Below are 25,706 nucleotides of genomic sequence, written 5' to 3' on the forward strand. Positions count from 1 at the left end.
CTTGCTTTTTTTTTTTTGAGATGGAGTCTGGCTCCATCGCTCAGGCTGGAGTGCAGTGGTGCGATCTCTGCTCACTGCAAGCTCCGCCTCCCGGGTTCACGCCATTCTCCTGCCTCAGCCTCCCGACTAGCTGGGACTACAGGTGCCCGCCACCACGCCTGGCTAATTTTTTTTTGTATTTTTAGTGGAGACGGAGTTTCACCATGTTAGCCAGGATGGTCTCAATCTCCTGACCTCGTGATCTGCCCGCCTCGGCCTCCCAAAATGCTGGGATTACAGGCGTGAGCCACCGCGCCCTGCCCAGGCTCTTGCTTTTTATCCAACTGTTGCTTTCTCATACACTGGGCCTTCCTAATCAGCCCATCCACTTGTCGGAATTAGCAAAATGAAAACAGCTGGAGCTCACGCCTCAGGATCCCTCTTCAGAAATTTATTTATAGCTGTGCTTTAATTTGTGGCAGTATGTTTCTTTCCCCAAATGTTTATTTTGAGAATATTCAAACATACAGAAAAATTGAAGCAGAGTATAACGAATGCCTCATGCTCATCACCGGATGACATTTTAGAAATGCTATTTTGTATTGCTCTTTATATTTTTCATTCTCTGTTTCAAGTAGATAGCCAGGCTATTTGTATTTTTACAGTAGGATAAAAGAAAAAGCCTGCTGTGCTTTAAAACTGTGCAGCCCAATAAGGTAGCCACTGGTCACATGAGGCTGTTTAAATTTACATTAAAATTAGATGTAATTAAAAACTGATTTGTTGCACTACCCACATTTTAAATGCTCAGTGGGCACATGTGGCTAGTGGTTGCTGAATTGGACAATATAGGTATATAGCATTTTTATCCTCTTAGGAAGTTCTACTGGACACCACTTTAAAAGACATTTAGGTCTTTTATAAAAGACTAAATTTGTTAAAGAAATAAATCTGCGTTTCTTGGAGGGCAGGAAAAGATAGAGGAGTACTTCTGAAGCAAGAGAGGGAGGAGCAGTTTCCACAACTGGGAAAGGGGTAAAAGCTGATAGGTCCTGTAATTTTTAGGGATCCAGCTGCTCGTCTGTAGCAGTGCACCCAGAGAAGACAAAATCTCAGATAAATGGTTGTGTGGTATGCCCAGGAGAGCTGAATCTAGGACACAAACCTCAAGGGTCCACTTTAATTTGGCAGTAGGGAGTCCACTAGAGGCTCTAATAGAAGGAAAGGTCAAGAAATTTATCCCATTTTCTGAGCACTGAGTGATATGGCTTGGCTGTGTCCCCACCCAAATCTCAACTTGAATTGTATCTCCCAGAATTCCCCTGTGTTGTGAGAGGGACCCAGGGTGAGATAATTGAATCATGGAGGCCAGTCTTTCCTATGCTATTCTCGTGATAGTGAATAAGTCTCAGAGGATTTGATGGATTCATCTGGGATTTCTTTTTTTTTTTTCCTTTTTTTTTTTTTTGAGACGGAGTCTCACTCTGTCGCCCAGGCTGGAGTGCAGTGGCGTGATCTGGGCTCACTGCAAGCTCCGCCTCCGGGGTTCATGCCATTCTCCTGCCTCAGCCTCCGGAGCAGCTGGGACTACAGGCATCTGCCACCATACCTGGCTGATTTTTTTGTAGTTTTAAAGAAAGAGTTTTAAAGAAAGAGACGGGGTCTCACCGTGTTAGCCAGGATGGTCTCAATCTCCTGACCTTGTGATCCGCCCACCTCAGCCTCCCAAAGTGCTGGGACTACAGGCGTGAGCATCAGGGATTTCTGCTTCTGCTTCTTCCTCATTTTTCTCTTGCTGCCACCATGTAAGAAGTACCTTTCACCTCCTGCCATGATTCTGAGGCCTCCCCAGCCATGTGGAACTGTAAGTCCAATTAAATCTCTTTTTGTTCCCAGTTTTGGGTATGTCTTTATCAGCAGTGTGAAAACGGACTAATACAGTAAATTGGTACTAGTAGAGTGAGGTGCAGCTGAAAAGATACCCAAAAATGTGGAAGTGACTTTGCAACTGGGTAACAGGCAGAGGTTGGAACAGTTTGGAAGGCTCAGAAGAAGACGGGAAAATGTGGGGAAGTTTGGAACTCCCTAAAGACTTGTTGAATGGCATTGACCAAAAACCTGACGGCAACATGGACAATAAGGTCCAGGGGTGGTCTCAGATGGAGATGAGAAACTTCTTGGGAACTGAAGCAAAGATGACTCTTGTTATGTTTCAGCAAAGAGATTGGTGGCATTTTGCCCCTGCCCTAGAGATTTGCGGAACTTTGAACTTGAGAGAGATGATTTAGGGTATCTGGAAGAAGAAACTTCTAATCAGCAAAGCATTCAAAAGGTAACTTCAGTGCTGTTAAAAGCATTTCATTTTAAAAGGGAAACAGAGCATAAAAGTTGTAGCCTGACGAATGCAGTAGAAAAGAAAAACCCATTTTCTGAGAAGAAATTCAAGCCAGCTGTAGAAATTTGCATAAGTAGCCAGGAGCCTAATGTTAATCCCCAAGACCACGGGGAAAATGTCTCCAGGCCATAGCAGAGACCTTCACAGCAGCCCCTCTCATCAGAGGCCTGGAGGTCCAGGAGGAAAAAGTGGTTTTGTGGGCCGGGCCCAGGGTCCCCATATGTGTGCAGCCTAGGGACTTGGAGCCCTGTGTCCCAACCATTCCAGCCATGGCTGAAAGGGGTCAATGTAGAGCTCAGGCTATGGCTACAGTGGTTAGAAGCCCCAATCCTTGGCAGCTTCCATGTGGTGTTGAGTCTGCGGCTACACAGAAGTCAAGAATTGAGGTTTGGGAACCTCTGCTTAGATTTCAGAAGATGCATGGAAATACCTGGATACCCAGGCAAAAGTTTGCTGCAGGGGCAGGGCTCTCATGGAGAACCTCTGCCAGAGCAATGCAGAAGGGAAATGTGGGGTCGTAGGCCCCACACAGAGTTCCTACTGGGGCACTGCCTAGTGAAGGTGTGAGAAGAGAGCCACTGTCATCCAGACCCTGGAATGTTAGATCCACCAACAGCTTGCACCATGAACCTGGAAAAGCCACAGACACTCAACACCAGCCCATGACAGCAGCCGGGAGGGAGGCTGTACCCTGCAAAGCCACAGGGACAGAGCTACCCAAGGCCATGGGAACCCACCTCTTGAATCAGCGTGACCTGGATATGAGACCTAGAGTTAAAGGAGATCATTTGGAGCTTTAAAATTTGACTGCCCGGCTGGATTTCGGCCTTGCTTGGGCCCTGTAACCCCCTTCTTTTGGCCAGTCTCTCTTATTTGGAATGGCTGTATTTACCCAATACCTGTACTCCCATTGTATCTAGGAAGTAACTAACTTGCTTTTGATTTTACAGGCTCATAGGTGGAAGGGATTTGCCTTGTCTCAGACGAGACTTTGGATTGTGGACTTTTGAGTTAATGCTGAAATGAGTTAAGACTTTGGGGGACTGTTGGGAAGGCATAATTGGTTTTGAAATGTGAGGACATGAGATCTGATGGGCCAGGGGTAGAAAGATATGGTTTGGCTGTGTCCCCACCCAAATCTGAACTTGAATTTTATCTGCAGAATTCTCTCATGTTTTGGGAGGGACCCAGGGGGAGGTAATTGAATCATGGGGGCCAGTGTTTCCTGTGCTATTCTCGTGATAGTGAATAAATCTCACAAGATCTGATGGGTTTATCAGGGGGCTTTGCTTTTGCTTCTTCCTCATTTTTCTCTTTCCACCACCATGTAAGAAGTGCCTTTCACCTCCCACCATGATTCTAAGGCCTCCTCAGCCATGTGGAACTGTAAGTCCAATCAAACCTCTTTTTGTTCCCAGTTTCAGGTATTTCTTTATCAGCAGTGTGAAAGTGAACTAATACACCAAGTAAGCCTGTGGATATGGTTGATTTCTAGAGAGAAAGATATCATGATACTGAGTAAGAATTAGTTTCTAGGCAGTCTAGTGTCCGTTTGGGATTTAATCATGAATAAAGAGAAGAAATTTGGCAACTGAGTTTCAAGCCCACTTAAAAACATAATAAAAGTTATCTTTGGAAATTATTTTCAACACAGTGTACAAACGTATTTACATAAAAAGGTAATGTACATATTTGTGGCCACTGGGGGACATTGTTCCCTCATACAAAAGACAAAGAAGATTTTGAAGCAGTGGTTCTCAAACATGATGAGCATACATCAGAATGACTTGGAGGACATTTCATCTAGTCTCTTAGCATTTTTCAAGACTATGATTTACTGTTAACTACAGTTACCTTGTTGTAGAATAAATTGTTCTCACGACAAAAATGAAAAGTATGTGAGGTAATGCATATGTTAATTACTAGATCTATTAATTCCACAATGTATATACACTTGAAAACAATATGTCGTACATGGTAAATACACATAATTTTATATGTCAAGTTAAAAATTAAATAAAATAATAAAGATAATGAACATTTAAAAAAATCACTTGAAAGACTTGTTAAAACACAGACTGCTGGACCCCTACCTGTAGAGGTTCTAATTCAGTGGAGATGCTGGGAAGGAGACAAAAATATAAATTTTTAACAAGTTCCCATGTGATGCTGTTGCTGTTGGTCTGGGGACCACACTTTGAAAGCCACTGCTTTAGTAAAACTTTAAAAATATAGTATTAAGACTATTTATTGATCAAACTTACTTCACCATGAGAATATTATAATGAACACAAAGAACAGTCTGGATGTACTGATAGGTGGCCTTTATCTGGCATAAGAAGAATGTGTGCAATTATTCTATTTTTAGATGGCAATAGTGCTATAGAGCATTATACAAGGTTATAGTTTCTATATAGTTAAAGAGAAGGTGTACAGTGGATGGGGCACAGCAATGATGTGCAAGATCAAAAAACAGAACTGCTTCTGAGACTAAATTAGCTTAGGTTTAGACAGAGCCTAGTCCCCAAAATATTGGTATAGGAAAACCTCTCAAGGTGTGTACCTGGGAGACTTCCTGTTCCAAAATGTTTGTGTAGACACAGGTTTCCTTCACTCTTCATTCCCCCCACCCCACAAACCAAAAGAAATATACAGCCCTGAGATTTCACCAGTGACTTCCATAAATTCAAATGTGAGGATAAATCAGTTCCGGAGGACATACAGAAGTAAAAAATTTCTGAGCAGATCGTAAGAGAATCAAATTTTCATATCCGAAATGCCCCTTCCTAATATCTGCCCCGCACCAATTTGCAGAAAATGTCCCTTGATTCACAGTTTCTGCACTGGATAAGGTGAGATCAAGATGAACAACCAGCTTTCCTACCATCTTGGGTTCCCTGGCAGGAGATCTATTCATGCCTCAATCCACAGCAAATATTGTGAGTGTCTGGATGGAGAGAACAGCCAGAGACAAGGAGAGAAGGTGGAACTACCATTCTTAGTGCTTGAAACTCTACTCTGTACTTAGGCCGAAGGAGATGCCAAATTACAGTGGCTGCTCACCAGCACCATGCTGTAGGAGGTACATGTCACAGGTCCCCTGAGCACAAATCCCCAGCCAGCCTTTTTATACGACCAGGATACCCCCTTTCAAATCTCCCATTGCAGATGGGCAGTGCTCTGATTGTTTGCTAGTGCAAAGGCAAACCTGAGTTTAAGGTGCCATCTAGTCCTGAAAGGAAGAAGTGACCAAGTGAGAAAAAAGTATAAGATATTGAACAGGTAATTTAAGAAGAATCTCTAAGTTAACATCCCATCCCCAATTAAAACCAAAACAAGCCAGACAGAGAAGACTACAATAATCCTTTAATGCAAAGACGTAAATATACATCCACAAGAAACAACAGGAAACAGGAAACCATGAACAACACAAATGGACAATGTAAAGAACCGCTGATTGACCTTAATGAGATGACAGTACATCAAATACCTGACCAAGACTTCAAAATAATAGTTTTAAGGAAACTCACTGGTATCTAAGATAACACAGAAAGGGAACTCAGAAATTTATCAGAGAAATTAAACATGGAGGTTGAAATAAAAAAAAACGCCAGCAGAAATCTTGGAACTGAGAAATATATCTGCTGAGCTGAAAAATTCACTGCAGGCTCTCAACAGCTGAATGGATTAAGCAGAGGAAAGAATCAGTGAACTAAAAGACAGGCTATATGAAATCACAAGGAAAAAAAAAATGAAAAGCAAGATAGAGAATATTACACAGGGTAGCTGGCATGATGGCCGAATAGGAACAGCTCCAGTCTGCAGCTCCTGGCGAGACCAACACAGAAGGCGGTTGATTTCTGCATTTCCAACTGAGGTACCCAGTTCATCTCACTGGGACTGGTTAGACAGTGGGGTGCAGCCCATGGAGGGAGAGCAGAAGCAGGGTGGGACATCGCCTCACCTGGGAAGGGCAAGGGGCCGGGGAACTCCTTCTAGTAGCCAAGGGAAGCCCTGAGGGACTGTACTATCCAGCCCAGATACTATGCTTTTCCATTGGTTTTTGCAACCCAGAGACCAGGATATTCCCTTGTGTGCCTACACCACCAGGGCCCGGGGTTTCAAGCACAAAACTGGGCAGCTGTTTAGGCAGACACTGAGCTAGCTGCAGGAGTTTTTTTTTCATACCCCAGTGGCACCTGGAACTCCAGCATGATAGGACTGTTCACTCCCCTGGAAAGGGGGCTGAAGCTAGGGAGCCAAGTGGTCTCACTCAGCGGGTCCCACTCCCATGGAGCCCAGCTCTCACTGCCAGCACAGCAGTCTATAGTTGACCTGGGATGATAGAGCTTGGTGGTGGCAGGGACGTCTGTCATTACTGAGGCTTGTGTAGGCAGTTTTCCCCTCACACTGTTAAAGAAGCCACTGGGAAGTTCGCACTGTGGGAAGTTCAGACTGTATGAAACTCACTACAGCGCAGCAAAGTGCCTGGGGCCAAACTGCCTGTCTAGATTCCTCCTCATTGGGCAGGGAATGAATCTCTGAAAGAAAGGCAGCAGCCTCAGTCAGGAGCTTATAGATAAAACTCCTATCTCCCTGGGACAAGGCACCTAGGGGAAGGAATGGCTGTGGGCACAGCTTCAGCAGGCTTACACATTCCTGCCTGCTGGCTCTGAAGAGAACAGCAGATCTCCCAGCACAGTGCTCAAGCTCTGCTAAGGGACAGACTGCCTCCTCAAGTGGGTCCCTGACCCCTGTGGCTCCTGATTGAGAGGGACCTCCCAGGAGGGGTTGACAGACACTTCATACAGGATAGGTCCTGTTGGCATCAGGCAGGTGCCCCTCTCTCTGGGATGAAGCTTCCAGAGGAAGGAGCAGGCAGCAATCTTTGCTGTTCTGCAGCCTCTACCGGTGATACCCAGGCAAACAGGGTCTGGAGTGGACCTCCAGCAAACTCCAGCAGACCTGTAGAAGACGGGCCTGACTGTTAAAAGGAAAACTAACAATCAGAAAGCAATAACATCAACATCAAAAAAAAAAAAAAAAAAAAAAAGATCAGCACCAAAGATCAAAGGTAGATAAATCCACTAGATGAGGAAAAACCAGCCCCAAAATGCTGGAAATTCCCAAAACCAGAACACCTCTTCTCCTCCAAATGATCACAACTCCTCTCCAGTGAGGACACAAAACTGGATGGAGAATGAATTTGACAAGTTGACAGAAGTAGGCTTCAGAAGGTGGGTAATAAGAAACTACTCGGAGCTAAAGGAGCATGTTCTAACCCAATGCAAGGAAGCTGAGAACCTTGATAAAAGGTTACAGGAACTGCTAAACTAGAATAACCGGTTTAGAGAAGAACATAAATGACCTGATGGAGTTGAAAAACAGCATGAGAACTTCTTGAAGCATACACAAGTGTCAATAGCCAAATTGATCAAGTGGAAGAAAAGATATCAGAGATGGAAGATCAACTTTATGAAATAAAGCGTGAAGACAAGATTAGAGAAAAAACAATGGAAAGAAGTGAACAGAGCCTCCAAGGAATATGGGACTATGTGAAAAGACCAAACCTACGACTGATTAGTGTACCTGAAAGTGACAGGGAGAATGGAACCAACTTGGAAAACACACTTCAAGATATCGTCCAGGAGAACGTCCCCAACCTAACAAGACAGGCCAACATTCAAATTCAGGAAATACACAGAACACCACTAAGATACTCCTCAAGAAGAGAAACCCCAAGATACATAATTGTCAGATTCTCCAAGGTTGAAATGAAGGAAATAACGTTAAGGGCAGCTAGAGAAAAAGGTCAGGTTACCTCCAAAGGGAAGCCCATCAGAGTAACAGCGAATCTCTCTGCAGAAACCGTACAAGCCAGAAGAGAGTGGGGGCCAATATTCAACATTCTTAAAAGAATTTTCAACCCAGAATTTCATATCCAGCCAAACTAAGCTTCATAAGTGAAGGAGAAATAAAATCACTTACAGACAAGCAAATGCTGAGAGATTTTGTCACCACCAGGCCTGCCTTACAAGAGCTCCTGAAGGAAGCACTAAATATGGAAAGGGAAAACCGGTACCAGCCACTGGAAAAACATACCAAAATATAAAAACCAACAACACTATGAAGAAACTGCACGAACAAATATGCAAAATAAACAGATAGCATCATGATGACACGATTAAATTTACACATAACAATATTAACCTTAAATGTAAATGGGCTAAATGGCCCAATTAAAGGACACGGATAGGCAATTTGGATAGAGTCAAGGCCCATCTGTCTTGACCCATCTCACGTGCATCAGGAGACCCATCTCACTTGCAAAGACACACATAGGCTCAAAATAAAGGGATGGAGGAATATTTACCAAGCAAATGGAAAGAAAAAAAAAAAAGCAGGGGTTGCAGTCCTAGTCTCTGATAAAACAGACTTTAAACCAACGAAGATCAAAAAAGACAAGAGCGTTACATAATGGTAAAGAGATCAATGCAACAAGAAGAGCTAACTATCCTAAATGTATATTCACCCAATACAGGAGCACCCAGATTCATAAAACAAGTTCTCAGAGATCTACAAAGAGACTTAGACCCCCAAACAATAATAGCGAGAGACTTTAACAGCCCACTATCAATATTAGACAGATCAACAAGACAGGAAATTAACAACTATATTCAGGACTTGAACTCATATCTGGACCAAGTGGACCTAATAGACATCTACAGAACTTTCCACCCCAAATCAATGGATTATACATTCTTCCCAGCACATGGCACTTATTCTAAAATAGACCACATAGTTGGAGGTAAAACACTCTCAGCAAATGCAAAAAACGGAAATCATAACGAAGTGTTTCTCAGACTGCATTGCAATCAAATTAGACATCAGGATTAAGAAACTCACTCACAACGGCACAACTACATGGAAACGGAACAGCCTGCTCCTGGATGACTACTGGGTAAATAACAAAATTAAAGCAGAAATAAATAAATTCTTTGAAACCAATGAAAACAAAGACAATGTACCAGAATCTCTGGGACACAGCTAAAACAGTGTTAAGAGTGAAATTTATAGCACATTAAATATATAAATATAGATATACATAATATATATAAATATAAATATAGCACTAAATTTATAGCACATCAGAAAGTGGAAAAGATCTAAAATCGACACCCTAACATCACACTTAAAAGAACTAGAGAAGCAAGACCAAACAAATTAAAAAGCCAGCAGAAGACAAGAAATAACTAAGATCAGAGCAGAACTGAAGGAGATAAAGACACAAAAAACCCTTCAAAAAACATCAGTGAATCCAGGAGGTAGTTTTTTGAAAAGATTAACAAAATAGGCCATTAGCCAGACTAATAAAGAAGAAAAGAGAGAAGAATCAAATAGTCACAATAAAAATTGATAAAGGGGATATCACCGCTGATCCCACAGAAATACAGACTACCATCAGAGAATACTATAAACACCTCTACGCAAATAAACTAGAAAATCTAGAAGAAATGGATAAGTTCCTAGACACATATACCCTCCCAAGACTAAACCGGGAAGACGTTGAATGAATCCCTGAATAGACCAATAACAAATTCTGAAATTGAGGCAGTAATTAATAGCCTACCAACCAAAAAAAAAAAAAAAAAAAAAAAGCCAAGGACCAGATTGATTCCCAGCCAAATTCTACCAGAGGTACTAAGAGAAGCTGGTACCATTCCTTCTGAAAGTATTCCAAACAATAGAAAAAGAAGGACTCCTCCCTAATTCATTTTATGAGGCCAGCATCATCCTGATACCAACCTGGCAGAGACACAACAAAAAAAGAAAATTTCAGGCAATATCCCTTATGAACATCAGTGTGAAAATCCTTGATAAAATACTGGCAAACCGAATCCAGCAGCACATCAAAAAGCTTATCTGCCACGATCAAGTCGGCTTCATCCCTGGGATACAAGGCTGGTTCAACATACGCAAATCAATAAACGTAATCCATCATATAAACAGAACCAATGACAAAAACCACATGATTATCTCAATAGATGCAGAAAAGGCCTTTGATAAAATTCAACACCGCTTTATGCTAAAAACAATAAACTAGCTATTGATGGAACGTATCTCAAAATAATAAGAGCTATTTATGAAAAACCTTCATAGCCAATATCATACTGAATGGGCAAAAGCTGAAAACATTCCCTTTGAAAACAAGCACAAAAGGTCTGGGGAGGAGCCAAGATGGCCGAATAGGAACAGCTCCGGTCTACAGCTCCCAGCATGAGTGACGCAGAAGATGGGTGATTTCTGCATTTCCATCTGAGGTCCCGGGTTCATCTCACTAGGGAGTGCCAGACAGTGGGCGCAGGTCAGTGGATGCGCGCACCGTGCGCGAGCCGAAGCAGGGTGAGGCATTGCCTCACTCGGGAAGCTCAAGGGGTCAGGGAGTTCCCTTTCTGAGTCAAAGAAAGGGGTGACTGACGGCACCTGGAAAATCGGATCACTCCCACCCGAATACTGCTCTTTTCCGACGGGCTTAAAAAACGGCGCACCACGAGATTATATCCCGCACCTGGCTCGCAGGGTCCTACGCCCACGGAGTCTCGCTGATTGCTAGCACAGCAGTCTGAGATCAAACTGCAAGGCGGCAGCGAGGCTGGGGGAGGGGGGCCCGCCATTGCCCAGGCTTGCTTAGGTAAACAAAGCAGCTGGGAAGCTCGAACTGGGTGGAGCCCACCACAGCTCAAGGAAGCCTGCCTGCCTCTATAGGCTCCACCTCTGGGGGCAGGGCACAGACAAACAAAAAGACAGCAGTAACCTCTGCAGACTTAAATGTCCCTGTCTGACAGCTTTGAAGAGAGCAGTGGTTCTCCCAGCACGCAGCTGGAGATCTGAGAACGGGCAGACTGCCTCCTCAAGTGGGTCCCTGACCCCTGACCCCCAAGCAGCCTAACTGGGAGGCACCGCCTGGCAGGGGCACACTGACACCTCACACGGCAGGGTACTCCAACAGACCTGCAGCTGAGGGTCCTGTCTGTTAGAAGGAAAACTAACAAACAGAAAGGACATCCACACCAAAAACCCATCTGGACATCACCATCATCAAAGACCAAAAGTAGATAAAACCACAAAGATGGGGAAAAGACAGAACAGAAAAACTGGAAACTCTAAAAAGCAGAGCACCTCTCCTCCTCCAAAGGAACGCAGTTCCTCACCAGCAACGGAACAAAGCTGGATGGAGAATGACTTTGATGAGTTGAGAGAGGAAGGCTTCAGACGATCAAATTACTCTGAGCTACGGGAGGACATTCAATCCAAAGGCAAAGAAGTTGAAAACTTTGAAAAAAATTTAGAAGAATGTATAACTAGAATAACCAATACAGAGAAGTGCTTAAAGGAGCTGATGGAGCTGAAAACCAAGGCTCGAGAACTACGTGAAGAATGCAGAAGCCTCAGGAGCCGATGCGATCAACTGGAAGAAAGGGTATCAGCAATGGAAGATGAAATGAATGAAATGAAGCGAGAAGGGAAGTTTAGAGAAAAAAGAATAAAAAGAAATGAGCAAAGCCTCCAAGAAATATGGGACTATGTGAAAAGACCAAATCTACATCTGATTGGTGTACCTGAAAGTGATGGGGAGAATGGAACCAAGTTGAAAAACACTCTGCAGGATATTATCCAGGAGAACTTCCCCAATCTAGCAAGGCAGGCCAACGTTCAGATTCAGGAAATACAGAGAACGCCACAAAGATACTCATCGAGAAGAGCAACTCCAAGACACATAATTGTCAGATTCACCAAAGTTGAAATGAAGGAAAAAATGTTAAGGTTAGCCAGAGAGAAAGGTCGGGTTACCCTCAAAGGGAAGCCCATCAGACTAACAGCGGATCTCTCGGCAGAAACCATACAAGCCAGAAGAGAGTGGGGGCCAATATTCAACATTCTTAAAGAAAAGAATTTTCAACCCAGAATTTCATATCCAGCCAAACTAAGCTTCATAAGTGAAGGAGAAATAAAATACTTTACAGACAAGCAAATGCTGAGAGATTTTGTCACCACCAGGCCTGCCTCACAAGAGCTCCTGAAGGAAGCACTAAACATGGAAAGGAACAACCGGTACCAGCTGCTGCAAAATCATGCCAAAATGTAAAGACCATCGAGACTAGGAAGAAACTGCATCAACTAACGAGCAAAATAACCAGCTAACATCATAATGACAGGATCAAATTCACACATAACAATATTAACTTTAAATGTAAATGGACTAAATGCTGCAATTAAAAGACATAGACTGGCAAATTGGATAAAGAGTGAAGACCCATCAGTGTACTGTATTCAGGAAACCCATCTCACGTGCAGAGACACACATAGGCTCAAAATAAAAGGATGGAGGAAGATCTACCAAGCAAATGGAAAACAAAAAAAGGCAGGGGTTGCAATCCTAGTCTCTGATAAAACAGACTTTAAACCAACAAAGATCAAAAGAGACAAAGAAGGCCATTACATAATGGTAAAGGCATCAATTCAACAAGAAGAGCTAAGTATCCTAAATATATATGCACCCAATACAGGAGCCCCCAGATTCATAAAGCAAGTCCTGAGTGACCTACAAAGAGACTTAGACTCCCACACATTAATAATGGGAGACTTTAACACCCCACTCTCAACATTAGACAGATCAACGAGACAGAAAGTCAACAAAGATACCCAGGAATTGAACTCAGCTCTGCACCAAGCGGACCTAATAGACATCTACAGAACTCTCCACCCCAAATCAACAGAATATACATTTTTTTCAGCACCACACCACACCTATTCCAAACTTGACCACATACTGGGAAGTAAAGCTCTCCTCAGCAAATGTAAAAGAACAGAAATTATAACAAACTATCTCTCAGACCACAGTGCAATCAAACTAGAACTCAGGATTAAGAATCTCACCCAAAACCACTCAACTACATGGAAACTGAACAACGTGCTCCTGAATGACTACTGGGTACATAACGAAATGAAGGCAGAAATAAAGATGTTGTTTGAAACCAACGAGAACAAAGACACAGCATACCAGAATCTCTGGGGCGCATTCAAAGCAGTGTGTAGAGGGAAATTTATAGCACTAAATGCCCACAAGAGAAAGCAGGAAAGATCCAAAATTGACACCCTAACATCATAATTAAAAGAACTAGAAAAGCAAGAGCAAACACATTCAAAAGCTAGCAGAAGGCAAGAAATAACTAAAATCAGAGCAGAACTGAAGGAAATAGAGACACAAAAAGCCCTTCAAAAAATTAATGAATCCAGGAGCTGGTTTTTTGAAAGGATCAACAAAATTGATAGACCGCTAGCAAGACTAATAAAGAAAAAAAGAGAGAAGAATCAAATAGACACAATAAAAAATGATAAAGGGGATATCACCACCGATCCCACAGAAATACAAACTACCATCAGAGAATACTACAAACACCTCTACACAAATAAATTAGAAAATCTAGAAGAAATGGATAAATTCCTGGATACATACACTCTCCCAAGACTAAACCAGGAAGAAGTTGAATCTCTGAATAGACCAATAACAGGAGCTGAAATTGTGGCAATAATCAATAGCTTACCAACCAAAAAGAGTCCAGGACCAGATGGATTCACAGCTGAATTCTACCAGAGGTACAAGGAGGAACTGGTACCATTCCTTCTGAAACTATTCCAATCAAGAGAAAAAGAGGGAATCCTCCCTAACTCATTTTATGAGGCCAGCATCATTCTGATACCAAAGCCAGGCAGAGACACAACCAAAAAAGAGAATTTTAGACCAATATCCTTGATGAACATTGATGCAAAAATCCTCAATAAAATACTGGCAAAACGAATCCAGCAGCACATCAAAAAGGTTATCCACCATGATCAAGTGGGCTTCATCCCTGGGATGCAAGGCTGGTTCAACATACAGAAATCAATAAATGTAATCCAGCATATAAACAGAGCCAAAGACAAAAACCACATGATTATCTCAATAGATGCAGAAAAAGCCTTTGACAAAATTCAACAACCCTTCATGCTAAAAACTCTCAATAAATTAGGTATTGATGGGACGTATTTCAAAATAATAAGAGCTGTCTATGACAAACCCACAGCCAATATCATACTGAATGGGCAAAAACTGGAAGCATTCCCTTTGAAAACGGGCACAAGACAGGGATGCCCTTTCTCACCACTCCTATTCAACATAGTGTTGGAAGTTCTGGCCAGGGCAATTAGGCAGGAGAAGGAAATAAAGGGTATTCAGTTAGGAAAAGAGGAAGTCAAATTGTCCCTGTTTGCAGACGACATGATTGTATATCTAGAAAACCCCATTGTCTCAGCCCAAAATCTCCTTAAGCTGATGGGCAACTTCAGCAAAGTCTCAGGATACAAAATCAATGTACAAAAATCACAAGCATTCTTATACACCAACAACAGACAAACAGAGAGCCAAATCATGAGTGAACTCCCATTCACAATTGCTTCAAAGGGAATAAAATACCTAGGAATCCAACTTACAAGGGATGTGAAGGACCTCTTCAAGGAGAACTACAAGCCACTGCTCAAGGAAATAAAAGAGGATAAAAACAAATGGAAGAACATTTCATGCTCATGGGTAGGAAGAATCAATATCGTGAAAATGGCCATACTACCCAAGGTAATTTACAGATTCAATGCCATCCCCATCAAGCTACCAATGACTTTCTTCACAGAATTGGAAAAAACTACTTTAAAGTTCATATGGAACCAAAAAAGAGCCCGCATCGCTAAGTCAATCCTAAGCCAAAAGAACAAAGCTGGAGGCGTCACACTACCTGACTTCAAACTATACTACAAGGCTACAGTAACAAAAACAGCATGGTACTGGTACCAAAACAGAGATATAGATCAAAGGAACAGAACAGAGCCCTCAGAAATAACGCCGCATATCTACAACTATCTGATCTTTGACAAACCTGAGAAAAACAAGCAATGGGGAAAGGATTCCCTATTTAATAAATGGTGCTGGGAAAACTGGCTAGCCATATGTAGAAAGCTGAAACTGGATCCCTTCCTTACACCTTATACAAAGATCAATTCAAGATGGATTAAAGACTTAAACGTTAGACCTAAAATCATAAAAACCCTAGAAGAAAACCTGGGCATTACCATTCAGGACATAGGCATGGGCAAGGACTTCATGTCTAAAACACCAAAAGCAATGGCAACAAAAGCCAAAATTGACAAATGCGATCTAATTAAACTAAAGAGCTTCTGCACAGCAAAAGAAACTACCATCAGAGTGAACAGGCAACCTACAAAATGGGAGAAAATTTTTGCAACCTACTTATCTGACAAAGGGCTAATATCCAGAATCTACAATGAACTCAAACAAATTTACAAGAAAAAAACAAACAACCCCATCAAAAAGTGGGCGAAGGACATGAACAGACACTTCTCAAAAGAAGACATTTATGCAGCCAAAAAACACATGAAAAAATGCTCATCATCACTGGCCATCAGAGAAATGCAAATCAAAACCACAATGAGATACCATCTCACACCAGTTAGAATGGCAATCATTAAAAAGTCAGGAAACAACAGGTGCTGGAGAGGATGTGGAGAAATAGGAACACTTTTACACTGTTGGTGGGACTGTAAACTAGTTCAACCATTGTGGAAGTCAGTGTGGCGATTCCTCAGGGATCTAGAACTAGAAATACCATTTGACCCAGCCATCCCATTACTGGGTATATACCCAAAGGACTATAAATCATGCTGCTATAAAGACACATGCACATGTATGTTTATTGCGGCATTATTCACAATAGCAAAGACTTGGAACCAACCCAAATGTCCAACAATGATAGACTGGATTAAGAAAATGTGGCACATATACACCATGGAATACTATGCAGCCATAAAAAATGATGAGTTCATGTCCTTTGTAGGGACATGGATGAAATTGGAAATCATCATTCTCAGTAAACTATCGCAAGAACAAAAAACCAAACACCACATATTCTCACTCATAGGTGGGAATTGAACAATGAGGTCACATGGACACAGGAAGGGGAATATCACACTCTGGGGACTGTTGTGGGGTGGGGGGACGGGGGAGGGATAGCATCGGGAGATATACCTAATGCTAGATGACAAGTTAGTGGGTGCAGCACACCAGCATGGCACATGTATACATATGTAACTAACCTGCACAATGTGCACATGTACCCTAAAACTTAAAGTATAATTAAAAAAAAAAACCAGCACAAGACAAGGATGCCCTATCTTACCACCCCTATTCACCGTAGTATTGAATTTCTGGCCATGGCTATCAGGCAAGAGAAAGAAATAAAGGGTATTCAAATAGGAAGAGAGGAAGTCAAATCGTCTCTGTTTGCAGATGACATGATTATATATTTAGAAAACCCCATCTTCTCAGCCCAAGGACTCCTTAAGCTGATAAACAACTTCAGCAAAGTTTCAGGATACAAAATCAATGTGCAAAAATCACAAGCATTCCTATACACCAATAATAGACAAGACAGAGAGCCAAATCATGAGTGAACTCCCATTCACAACTGCTACAAAGAAAATAAAATACCTAGGAATACATATTACAAGGGACGTGAAAAACCTCTTCAAGGAGAACTACAAACCACTGCTCAAGGAAATAAGAGAGGGCTCAAAAAAACTGGAAAAACATTCTATACTGATGGCTAGGAAGAATCAGTATCATGAAATGGTCATACTGCCCAAAGTGATTTATAGTTACAATGCTATTCCCATCAAGCTACGATTGATTTTCTTCATAGAACTAGAAAAAACTACTTTAAATTTCACATGGAACCAAAAAAGAGCCCATATAGCCAGGACAATCCTAAGCAAAAAGAACAAAGCTGGAGGCATCATGCTACCTGAATTCAAACTATACTACAAGGCTACAGTAACCAAAACTGCATGGTACTGAAAACAAAACAGAAATATAGACCAGTGGAACAGAACAGAGCCCTCAGAAACACCACACATCTACAGCCATCTAATCTTTGACAAACCTGACAGAAACCAGCAATGGGGAAAGGATTCCCTATTTAATCAGTGATGCTGGGAAAACTGGCTAGCCATATGCAGAAAACTGAAACCAGATCCCTTCCTTACAACTTGTACAAAAATTAACTAGAGATGGATTAGAGATTTCAACATAAATCCTAAAACCATAAAAACCCTAGAAGAAAACCTAGGCAATACCATTCAGGACATAGGCATGGACAAAGACTTCATGACTAAAACACCAAAAGCAATGGCAACAAAAGCCAAAATTGACAAATAGTATCTAATTAAACTAAAGAGCTTCTGCACAGTAAAAGAAACTGTCATTATAGTGAACAAGCAACCTACAGAATGGGAGAAAATTCAATCTATACATCTTACAAAGGTGTAATATCCAGAATCTACTAAGAACTTAAACAAATTTACAAGAAAAAAACAACCCCATGAAAAGGTGGGCGAAGTATATGAACAGACACTTCTTGAAAGAAGACATTTATGTGGCCAACAAACATAAAAGCTCATCATCACTGGTCATTAGAGAAGTGCAAATCAAAACCACAATGAGATACCATCTCACACCAGTTAGAATGGCAATCATTAAAAAGTCAGGAAACAACAGATGCTGGAGAGGATGTGGAGAAATAGGAATGCTTTTACACTGTTGGTGGGAGTGTAAATTGGTTCAAGCGTTGTGGAAGACAGTGTGGTGATTCCTCAAGGATCTAGAACCAGAAATACCATTTGACCCAGAAATCCCATGACTGGGTATATACCCAAAGGATTATAAATCATTCTAGTATAAAGACACATGCACACATATGTTTATTGCAGCACTATTCACAATAGCAAAGACTTGGAACCAACCCAAATGTCCATCAATGATAGACTGGATAAAGAAAATATGGCACATAAACTCCATGGAATACTATATAGCCATAAAAAAGAATGAGTTCATGTCCTTTGCAGGGACATGGATGAAGCTGGAAACCATCATTCTCAGCAAATTAACACAGGAACAGAAGACCAACCACCACATGTTCTCACTGATAAGTGGGAGTTGAACAATGAGAACTCCCACTTATCAGGGAGGGGAACCTCACACACCGGGGCCTGTTGGGGGGTTGGGAACAAGGGGAGGGAGAGCATTAGGACAAATACCTAAGGCACGTGGGGCTTAAAACCTAGATGATGGGTTGATGGGTGCAGCAAACCACCATGGCACATGCCTGTTAGAATGGCTTTTATAAAAAAGATAGGGAATAATAGATGCTGGTGAGAAGTGGAGAAAGAACCTTTTATACCATTGGTGGGAATGTAAATCAGTATAGCCATTATGGAAAACAGGATGGAAGTTCTTGAAGAAACTACAAGTGGAACTACCATATGATTCATTGATACCACCATTGAGTATATATCCAAAAGAAAGGAAATAAATGTATCAAAAAATATCTGCAACCCTGTTTATTTCAGCACTATTCACAATAGCCAAAGTATGGAATCAACCTAAGTCTCTGTCGACAGATGAATGGATAAAGAAAATGGATCTGGAGATCATCATACTAAGTGAAATGAGCAAAGAACAGAAAGAAATATTGCATGTTCTTACTCATATGTGGGAGTTGAAAAAGTGGGTCTCATGGGGTAGGGAGTAGATTGGTGGTTACCAGATGCTAGAAGTGTAGAGGGAAGTAGGGAATGAAGAGAGGTTGATTCATGAGTCCATATGTACTATTAGATAGAAGAAATAAGACCTGATGTTCAATAGATCAGTAGGTTGACTATAGTTAACATTAATAGAATGCATATTTTAAAACAGCTAAAAAGAAATAATTTGAATGCCCTAGAATAAAGAAAGGTAAACATTTAAGATGAAGGGTATCTCAGTTATCCTGATTTGGTTATATGAGTGTAGCAAATTGTTACATGTATGATTAAAATAGGTACAGCTATTATATATAAAGAAAAAAGATGTGTACTTGAATATGGCAGGCCTTAAAATTCAGTAATTTATTTCCAAATTGTTATTCAGACAGTATCAAGGAGTCTATATTTGTCAGGATAATCTAGAGTTAGATCCTATTTTAGAGTTTAATTAGAGGCTGAAACGTGAGCTTCCTGATGACATACGCACAGCCTTGAAGGGCAGAGTAGAGGAAAATCACCTTTCCAGGTTCCTATCATCTTCCACAAATTCCTAAGAATTGGATGCTCTTCTATAATATTGGTATCCTTTTTCCTCTCATAGTTATAATACCAAAATCACTGCATAGACGGAAGTTATACCTTGTCAGGAGAAACCCTTTGTATATTGTCTTAAAAGTCTATAAAATTAATGAGGTTTACTTGATTCACTATGTTAGTTATGATAATTGTTTTATGCCACTAGAAATCGTTTTTACTCTCTGAAAAATAATGTTTCAAAACAAAAATGGCCCGTGAAAGATTTTATCTTTCAAATTCTTCATTTTGTAAATGAGAATTCAGTGTTCAACAAAGTTAAATAATTAGCTCAAGGTCTTAGCAATTTTATTAGACTAACAGTATTTCTGGTTTTCTGAAAGAGTGATTGAGAAACAGTAGCTTAGGAAGTTTGAAAAATTAAGTAAATGTTTTTGATCTAGTTTTACATATACTTACAACTCATGAAAAAATATGAACTAAGTTTTAGTAGTGTTTATCTTTGGGCTTCTCATTTCCTACTATGTAAATTTCATAGTCTTGTTTTGTTACAACAATCAAGACTAATTTCTATTTCAGAAATATCTTTTGCAATCTCTTTGAATGTTTTAAAATAAAACCTCTACTGCTTAATAAGATTAACTTCTTTTAACTATAATTGTTCAGAGATAATTAATGTTTTTTATTTATTAATTCAAATGATAAGAAAGAATTGAGTAACATCAAATATGCTAATAGTGTTTGCCATATGCTATAGGCTGAATGTTTATTGCTAATAGCATTTGCCATATTCTATAGACTGAATGTTTATATCTCCCCCGAATTCATATATTGAAATCCTAACCTCCCATATGATGGTATCTGAGGGTGGATCTTAGGGAGGTGATTAGGTATGATAGCAGAGCCCTCATGACTAAGATTAGTGTCCCTATAAAAGTTCCCAGACATCTCCCTCACTCCTTCTGTCATGTGCGGACTCAGTAAGAAGACCATTGTCTACAAACAAGGAAATAGGCCTTCTCGAGACATCAAATCTCCTGTGGCCTTGATCATGTACTTCCAGCCTCCAGAACTTTGAGAAATAAATTTCTGTTGTTTTTAAGCCACCCAGTCTATGGTATTTGTCGTAGCAATCTGAATGAACTAAGGCAGAAATTGATACCAAAAAGTGGGAGTGCTGTTATAATAAATACCTAAAAATGTGGAAGCAGTGTTGGAACTGGGTAATGGGTGAAGGAGGCTGGAAGAGTTTTAAGGTGCATGCTATAAAAAAGTCTACATTACTGTGAAAAGGGAATGTCATAAAATTCTAAGACGAACCTGACTAGTTTCATACTAAATTTAATACTATTAATGCCTAATGAATTTTATTCTAGCAAATCATAACATATAATAAATAGAAGAAGCTCTGCCGTAATAATGTCATTCCTCATTCTCTTCTCTGAGAGAAATATTCCTAGATACTTTAACCATTCCCCATAAATCCTATTATCCACCTTCTTACATATTTATACATTCACAATCTTATGGTTACTACATTTTGCTCTAGCATTTCACCTGTCTCAGGTTATCAATCAGTATAACTCAATAGACGTTTCCCTTAGGTAGGGCAAATGGCTGCACTTATGACTAAGTCTGATCAAAGGCACAATTTGTTTGCCTTTAGAAATTTTTCTTTTCCATGTCTGCAAGAAATACTGCTGAACAAGACATTTCTTCATCATCCTTGATGAAAGATGAACATTAATAATGCAGATAGAAATCAGGCCAAGTAATGTTGAAGAGAAAACAAGGTCCAGTAGCACTACTTCCTTTTAGAAGATAAGAATAAGCAGATTTAAAATGGCAAGCTCAATAATTTTACCCTAACAAAAAATGAGGTGAGTACTATATAACCCTTAAATTCTGAAGAGTTTAAAATCAATTTATGTACTTGTTTCTTGAAAATATTTGTGTATAAACATATCTATACTTATCTACATCTGTGACTATTTCTTTATAGGTAACAGGTATGGTATGCACTCTTATGCATGTAACATATGCTCTTTTAAATATGAGTCATATGTATCCAATATTACTGTTATATACCAAGGTCAACTTTCATTTGTAAGTTTTGTGATATCTTATTCTTTTATGTATCTTCTATATAATGGAAGCCCTCTGATATTCTGTATAAGTAAAGAAAAAAGATTTTAGAGGCGTAAAAACTTAAAAAAAAACTAAAGCAATACTAAAATTTAATTCAATTGCTCATTTACTAAATACTTACTCATCATTTTGTGTATGCCAAGCACTATAGAAGTTCATTTCTGCCTATCAGGCAGATGGTATATATTTTCTTGTGGCAGCGTAGAAGTAAGGGTGATAAAAGGGAGAAACCTACATTCCCAAATACACATAATGGTGGATTAGTAACCCTCTGTCCTGATGTGCCTGTAAGAGTCCTGGACTGTGCCTTATAAGAGTCCTGGATTGTGCCTGTTTTAGCACGATTATTAATATTGTCCTCTTTCACTCTCAAAAGTGTTTGGGTTTGAGTATCTGGGTACATGTCCAAACCCTGACACTTTTGAATGAATCCCACAGAGATTCATAGGAGAAAAAATTCTTTTCCAGTAATAAGAAACAAAGAAGCTGTCTCCGAATCCTGAAGAATGGGCTTGCTTTCACTGGGTAGAAAGAAAGAAGATATTCAAGGCTTATGTCTCATCATTGTTTGTGTTTTCCCAGTAGCTTCCTAAACTTTGTCCCTGATTTCTGTTTCTTTTGTCTTTTTGTTTTCAGCAGTTGCTGTTATTTATTTTATTTATTTATTATTTCCATTGCTTTAGTGGTACAAGGTTTTTTTGTTGTTGTTGCATGGGTGAACTGTATAGTGGTGAAGTCTGAGCTTTTAGTGTAGTGATGTAGAGATGAATAGTGTACACTGTACCCAATAGGTGATTTTTTATTCCTCATCTCCCTCTCCCCCTCCCTACTTCTGAATCTCCAGTGTCCATTATAACACTCTTTATGGCTTTGCATACCCATGGCTTAGCTCCCACTTGTAAGGGAGAACATATGGTATTTGGTTTTCTATTCCTGAGTTACTTCGCTTAGGATAATGACCAGTTCCATCCTAGTTGCTGCAAAACATGTTTCATTCATTTTTATGGCTGAGTAGTATTCTGCCATAAATAACTACTGTTTAGTCTTCAAGCTTGTCCCGCCTAACTTTATTGTTCTTGTTGTTCTGTTTTGTTTTGTTTTAGACTTTAGCAACCTGAAGCCATGACTTTTAGTTTCTGTCCCTAGTGATAAGCAGAAGAGGGAGATGAGCAAGGGGCTTTACTGACCCAATCAGAAATAGAAACTAAGAACCCATGACTGTATTGTCTACCTTGGACACCCCTGATTTTCTTTATCCACTCTTAGCAGTTGATGGACACTTATGTAGATTCCATATCTTTGCAATTGTGAACTGGGCTGTGATAAACCTGCAAATACAGTGTCTTTTTGATATAATAACTTATTTTCCTTTAAGTAGATACCCAGTAGGGGGATTGCTAGATAGAATGTTAGATCTCTTTTAGTTCTTTGAGAAATCTCCATACTGTTTTCCAAAGAGGAAACATAAATGGTACATAAATAGTACATAAATTGTACTAATTTACTTTCCCACCAACAGTGTATAAGCCTTTCCTTTTCACTGTACCTCACCAACATTTATTATTTTTTTACCAATGTCATTTTTCCTAGAATTAGACAAAACAATTATAAAATTCACATTGAATGTTTCCTTTGTCTTGAAGTCAAAATCTACTCTCACCGACTTTTGCTTCTTTTACAAATTTCTAAATGGGTCTTCATCGCCAAGGCCCCCACCCTGCATTTAAAGCCCTTTATCATCTGAGTCCTGCTTGTCTCTCAGTCACTGTCATTGCTCCTTTTTCACATTAGCAACAGTGAACTCTTAAAAATGCTCTGAACTGTCCTTGTGTTTCTCATTTTCATATGTGTCTTTGATTGTCATCATTAGAACAAAGACTTATGTAGTAATTATATGCCTGGAACTGTTGATCTGAAAGCTTTAGTTCCGTTAACTCATTTAGTCCTCATAAGAATTATTATTACCATTTTTACAGATGATGAAATTGAGGCAATGAGAGGCTAAGAAACTTTTGTAATATCAGTATAGCTGATATTTGAATCCAGGCAATATGACTCTAGAACCTGTGGTTTTGGCCATTGGTCTGATATTTTTGCTGTCCTGGCTGTCCTACCCCCCTTATTCTTCAAAACCCAGATCAGAAGTTATCCCATTATAGGCTCGGCGTGGTGGCTTATGCCTGTAATCCCAGCACTTTGGGGGGCCAAGGCGGGCGGATTACTTGAGGTCAGGAGTTCGAGGCCACCTGGCCTACATGGTGAAACCCCGTCTCCACCAAAAACACAAAAATTGGCCAGGTGCGGTTGTGGGCGCCTGTAATCCCAGCTACTTGGGAGACTGAGGCAGGAGAATCGCTTGAACCCGGGGAGTGGAAGCTGCAGTGACCCGAGATTGCGCCACTGCACTCCAGCCTGGGTGACAGAGGGAAACTGTTTCAAAAAAAAAAAAAAAAAAAAAAAGTTTTCCTATTATATAACCTTTCCCTGTATCCTCACATAGCATTACTCATTTGTTCTTCAATATATCCTGTAATTGTACTTATTTCTTTTGCCGAATTAGAAAGATAACTTGAACAATAACAGATATGGGGAAAGCTGGTTGACTTCTGGCTAGTTTTGTTGATGGCTGATAGGGATAGACTATAAAGGGACTAGTTTTGGACATATTAAGTTGAAGATGATAGCTGAATACGCAAGTACAAAAGTCCAACAGACGTGTGGAGATGCAGCACCAACTCAGCACAAAGGCTGCTGCTGCAGTACAAATCTAAAAGGAGAGAAAATATTGATAGAGAGTAAAGGCAAAGAATCAAAGATACAGGCCAGGCGCAGTGACTTAACGCCTGTAATCCCAGTAGTTTGGGAGGCGGGGTGGGTGGATCACGAGGTCAGGAGATCGAGACCATCCTGGCCAAAATGGTGAAACCCCGTTTCTATTAAAAAATACAAAAAATTAGCTGGGTGTGGTGGCGTGAACCTGTAGTCCCAGCTACTCAGGAGGCTGAGGCAGGGGAATCGCTTGAACCAGGGAGGTGGAGGTCGCAGTGAGAGGAGGTTGTGCCACTGCCTGGCGACAGAGTGAGACTACATCTCAACAACAACAACAACACAAAAAAGAAGAAAGAAAGAAAAGAAAAAGAATCAAAGATACACTAAGAGGCCTAAGGTACTCTAGTTTTATGGAAGACACAGTAAGATGCAATTTAAAGAGGGAGGAGGTGATGATCATCATCACCATTGAATTCTAAAAATCTGCCAGATACGATGAAGCCTGAATAAAGATCAAATTTAGCTAATTTAGAGTGGTAAAAGTAGGAGCCAGGTTTGAGACCATGAAGGAGAGAGAGAAGGTGCTCTGGAAGAATAAGATTCAGCATTGGGCTGGTATTTGAATTTGTTCGAGTCACAATTTATTTCAAACAGCTTGAAGAAGAAAAATAAGACTTGTATCTCAATGGTTTCCAACAAAATATACACATGCATAATGGCAAGTTTAATTAACACAGGGGTAGTCAGTTCATAGCAACTTAGGGGAAAAATTAAACTTTCTATAACAATACTTTTTTCATGATGAATTTATCCTTAAAATTTTTTTTTTACAAATTTATTTTAGGGACTTTCTGGTCTCCATATTCTCATAAATAAAAGTTGCATTCCATGAGGAGAAAACAAAAAAACCCCATCACAGTGAACAATTGAATTGCTCCGTGGACATCATGCCTTTCTAAGCAAGCATTGAATATAGGAGATGTATTTATGATAACCAGAGACAGAGTATGTACAGCTTGGCTCCATAGGGGTGATGTTCTCGGTTCCTGTATCTACCTTTTGTATTTTCCAGCCCTTCCCTCATAATGTTACTGGAAAAGTTAACAGCTAGCATAACATTTTGAAAACCCAAAGTGTTTATATCAACAAGATTATTCACAGTCAAATTTTCCCATAAATATCACTGGGACCTATA

This window comes from Gorilla gorilla, chromosome 11 (assembly GCF_029281585.2).
Source record: "Gorilla gorilla gorilla isolate KB3781 chromosome 11, NHGRI_mGorGor1-v2.1_pri, whole genome shotgun sequence".
Taxonomy (NCBI): Eukaryota; Metazoa; Chordata; class Mammalia; order Primates; family Hominidae; genus Gorilla; species Gorilla gorilla.